The following is a 5253-nucleotide window of genomic DNA, read 5'->3' as shown; positions in this document are numbered from 1 at the left end:
AACAAAATATACAAACTCATTCTTTGTCGTCTTCGCAATGCTCTTCACAATGGCGGTCTATGATATCAATATATGGTGACGACCCATGTCCACTTCGTTGGGTCTAGATTTTGTCAAATGGCATAGGAGCTTGCATCATTTTGCCCTCCGGGCTCCTATACGTGCCACCATGCTATATTTTTCCCTACCTTGCACCGGCACGTTATCTAACATGTGTGGCTTTGTGTGAGTGATATGGAAGAAAGAAGGAAAATATACTATTTGCACCAAGGCATCCCACCTGCGAAGCTAGCGAACTTTAAAAAGTCGTAGAGGTAGACAAAACATTTTCCACCACCCATTATCATTTTTTTTTTTGAAACAGAGACAAAAGATTTGCCTCATCGATTAATTAAGAAGAAGAGAATTGCCCAGTTAATTAATGAAAAACCGGGTGAAAACCGAACCCATTATCATATTGGATGCACATGGTGGATGGACTTATGTCCCGTTATGTTTGGTGACACCGAGGATGTCAACAAATCTGAATCTTAATTATTGGCTACCCAAAAATAGAGTAAGCCCAATCGTCAATGAAAGAGAGAGAAAAAATATTGCCAACCACTTTTTATAATGAAAATTTGCTAGTTTTCTTTTTGAGTTGGAGAATTTCCTAGCTTGGGTAGATGCTTAGGTACAAGATTACCAACTGATGTCTATTTCTCATAGTCAACTTCTGATGCAATTAAGAAAGGGACATTTATATCAATAAAGTAAGTTCTCGTCACAAAACAATGTGACGAAGTAATCGATATATTGATCATTATACATAAATAAAACATCATGTAAACACAAAGAGAGGTAACATCTCAAATCTCAGAGCATATTGTAAAAGATTCGAGCAATACACTCACAACCTGTTTGATAACCTTTGGGTAGGGGAATGGAAATTTAACATGTTATTTTTTTCCTAGCAAGGAAAGTACATAGAGCCATAAATTGTGCGTATGATATGTTGCCTTCCCTAGCTTCGCATAAGATTGTTCCTTGTTGTGTGTGGCATATAATTATATAGCAAGCTACAATATTTATATATGCGGTATATATGATGTCGGTTCAAAATTTCTTTGGTGTGGAAATTGGGTTCTTTTACGAGGCGTGCTAAATAGTCCATTTATTTCCGCAAGGCCGAATAGTACATGCCAATTGCAGCATTTGCCTACCGTTGCTAAATGTCACATTTTTGCATTACAACAGAGAAGAAAAAGAAGACGTGAAGCTGAGAGATGACAACGATGTAGCAAATTTGGCCTCCCACGGCCAGGCTAAAACGGAAATTTGCAGGGGCACGCGCCTACCAATCCTTGCTAGACCGCATGATTGTTTCGCGATCCGCATAATTGTTGGAATTTGGCACGAGGGAACACCGGGTTTTCAGTTTTAGTTTTTAAAACTTGCAACCTTTTCGTTCATTCCTATTAAGCTTCGACACTTCAAATTTATGAAGTTTTAAAAGCTCATCAAAACGTATTCAAAAGTGGATTTATTAGAAAGCCTCGTCACAAAGTACACGCATATGCAAACGAAACTTAATTTGGACTTTTGGTTCAAAGGATACAAACCCCCTTCCTTAGAGCATCTACAACCGGCTTGGCAAATCCGGCCTCCTATACGTCCGCGCGCGTCCGCGAACAATGCCTGCTGGCCCCTCATATCTTGTGCCTGATATCCACGCATCTCAAATTCGGACTCTTAATCCATGCATGCCCATCATACACGACATTGTCGCATGTAAATAACAAATGTTGGTATCGAAAATACATAGATATTATTACATAAAATGTATTTACGTGCACAACTCAAACATTAGCTCTCTGGTTTTCATTGTGATCATTGAGTAGCTGCGTGTGCACCTGATGGTTTCAAAGATTCTGATGCATCTGCAGAAAGTTCATAAGTTGAGCTGCATCTTAATCTTTCGGGATTTCAACTTGTTCTTCGTGTGATTCAAAATCATTGGTTTGGGCAACACCATCACCCACATCCTCCGACAATCATATTGTGCAAAATAACACAAATGTCATGAGCTACCACAAAGTTTCTGATTCCGCCAGCCCCTCCTCGGCCAGGTTTCGGAATTCATCGTTTTCGCTAATAAAATCACAAAAAATCTGGTCAGACAATGTGTCAAACCCATAGAGCGCAAGTCGGAGCCAGAGGGTTGCCAGACGTAACACGATGGCGTCCAGGCCGGCAGCGACGTCCCCGACGGCGAGGATGAGAGAGAGGACTGCATTGCCGAAGCTGGCGGCACAGAGGCTAGGAACGGATGCGGAGCGTACACGGCGGCAGAGCGGCGAGACGGACGTCGAGGAGGAGAAAGAAGAGAGGAGAGAGCAAATGGATCCGGTAGGTCGATTTGGTGCATTTTCAGATGGGGTCGGGTTGTCGGGTCCGACGCGACGGACGGACGGTCCCATGTCCGCCTCATTTTTGGGCTGGATACGAGGGGCGCTGGTCAGCCCGGGCATTTGAGACACGTTTAAGACATCTGTTTGGATCGTATTTGAGTGATCGGACCGTTTGTCCGGGCGTCTGAGACGAGTTTGGGGTGTTGGGCCGTAGATGCTCTTACTACTACTCCTGGCTCAGTGCACAATTTATAGAAAAGTCCTGTTTAAGCCTTTTGCTCACTGCTGGTAACAGTGAACAAAAACTTTGCACACATGATAGCACGATGAATCATTGGGTGCTTCTCCTTTGGAGCCGGTGCTGTAGAACGGGAGAACGAATATATTCCTGTGTGGCGTGGATGATGAGAGAGCCACACGATCGATCGGTCGCAGCACGCCACGCGGCGGCCCTCCTCGCACCCGGCGGGCCCAAACAGAACCCGACCTCCGATTAAACGGCTCCGGCGGGCCCAAACAGAACTCTCCCTCTGATGCCTCGCCGTCCGTGCGCACTGCGCACACGGTGGCGCGTATTTGCTGGGGCGCTATGAACGGGATCGCTGCTGTTGCTTGCTGCTTGCTGGTGGTGTGGGCGTGGATGCCACTTGCACTCGGGGGCGCCGGGCCGTCGCCGTCGCCTCCCCGTGGGCTCCGGCATGGGGTGTGGGCGCGCAAAGTCTCTCGTGGGCGCGGGCGAGCGCGACGGCTTCGGCCGCGTCCCCCGCGCGCAATTTGCCGGATGTGGACCTGGTGCTCATCTACAGCTACCTCTCATGACGTGCCCGCTGTGGGGGATTCTTGGGTCCTCTGGGATAGTTTTTTTTTGAGGGGTCCTCTGGGATAGTCATCGGCAGGTTGCGAGACAAGTTATTAGCTCTCGCAATTGGGCTGCATGGCCCGATAGAGAAGTGGCCGAAGCCCAACTGTGAGGAAAAAAGTGGCCCGGCGGGTGTGCGTGCAGGTTGTTGCGTAGGCCTGATGGTCATTTGCTTGGAGCCCAAGCCCGGGCACGGCCTGGATGGACGGACAAAGTGGACTTTTCTTTTTCTTGGCTTCTTTTAATCTGGTCCTCTCGTAAATTTGGCAAAGAACCTCATGCCATGCCATGTAATGGAGCATATTTTTTTTGTCTCAAAAAAAAATGCAATGGAGCATATAAATATGTTTACTCAAAAGAAACCCAGACCAATACCGATTTGAGTTCTGATGACAACAACTGCCAACCTTACTGATGAGTGAGAATCGTAGCAACTATGCCGGCTTCTCGCCTAAAGTATTCCGGTGGATGGAGCCTTTGTAATATTTTCCTAACCTCTTTAAACAACACCCAGAGGGCTCTCCTTTGAACAAAGTTAATTAGGCATATTCGGCACATTTTCTACTTACCTCCAAAGCATTGGCAGTCAGCATGTGTAGAAATGCATGCTCTAGTCAATGCAACTAAAATGTCGATATGATGAAAGAGACTAGACAATTTAGAACATCTTCAGCCGCGCCCCCAACAAGCCCCTTCCCTCCCCCCTCCCTCCCTCCCCCCGTCAAAAGGCTTTTTTGTCGCCGGTGCCGAAAAATCGGTCCAGTCGCCCCTCCCGCCCCAGAAGCCCATATTTCACCGGCTCGGGCCGATTTTGGCGCCGGCGCACCCAGGCCGAACCCGGCGGGCGCCCGGGGGCGTCGGAGAAATTTCTTTTGACGCGAAATGAAATGGGCCCGCCGAGTCAGCGACTCGTCGTCTTTGTCATCCTCATCATCTCGGTTCCCGCGGGAATCAATGCCAAGACTGCCGCGCCAGTCACCCTTCCATTGATGCCTCACGGGCGGTGCAGTGAAGACACGGGGGACGCGCATCCCGCCCGCTCCCGCCACGCGGCACACGGTGGCAACCCTCTCGCCGCTCATCCGCGACTATAAAAGTCGCCCTCCCTCGCTGGTGAACGCACAAGCCCTCGCCACCGACGCCCCTCTCGCCCCTTCTCGTCGCCGACTTCTATGACGCCCCTCTCTCCCCCGTCGATAGGCAATGGCCGAGCGCTTCCCAGGCGGCGAACGACTTCGGCCGCCGCCATCTGCGCGGGGATGAGGCGCACCTTCTCTACAAAGCCGATTACCCGGCACCCCTGGACATGCGGGTTCCGGGCTCATGGAGGCTGAGCGCCGGCGGCGTCCCGGTGATGAGTGGCGCACCGAGATAGCGCGCATCCGGTCGTCGCCGTTAGAGGAGAAGCGAAACGAGCCGAGGTACGCCGCCGACAGCCACACGCTGTGGACAATGTACTTCGTCCGTCGCTACGCCGACCAGGTCGCCTCCACAAACGACGTCCTGCCCCACGGCCGCCTCAACTCCGACGGGCGACGCGAATGGTGGGGCATGCCCGGCCGCACCCTCGAAGCCGTCCTCGAGCACATCGAGACCGGTAACACACCGCACCTGGAGTACCCGCCGCCCCTGTCCTTCTCTCACCGCCGCGGTAGTTCCTGGATGCCGCGGCGAATGGAGACGGCGACCCCCTCATCGTCGGGCTCTGTCTCTCTTTCCTCCGGTTCGCCGGCGCTCCGCCCCGTCAAGCTGGAGCCGCGGGAGATGCCGCACCCGCGGTGGCGCCCTCGTCATCAACGAGGGCGGTTGCCCTCTCCTTCTTCTTCCCACCTCATCAGGCCGAAGACCGAGTCGGGTTTGCTCCCTGTGAAGAAGGAGCACGAGGCCATGGCCGCCGCCGACGAGACCGTCCTCAAGTGGGCGAAGGCGGACTATGTCCGCGAGCAGATGGAGCGCCAGTGCCGCTCGGCACCGCAGACGCGAGGAGGGCAGCATCGTCATCCT

General features: G+C 51.3%; 1 pseudogene; it reads right to left on the bottom strand.

The window, feature by feature from the left end:
* The window catches only part of LOC119364456, a 93187-nt pseudogene that overhangs the window by 25269 nt on the left and 62665 nt on the right, over window positions 1-5253 (bottom strand).

Source organism: Triticum dicoccoides, chromosome 2B (assembly GCF_002162155.2).
Source record: "Triticum dicoccoides isolate Atlit2015 ecotype Zavitan chromosome 2B, WEW_v2.0, whole genome shotgun sequence".
NCBI lineage: Eukaryota > Viridiplantae > Streptophyta > Magnoliopsida > Poales > Poaceae > Triticum > Triticum dicoccoides.
This window is presented reverse-complemented; position numbering and strand designations above follow the sequence as displayed.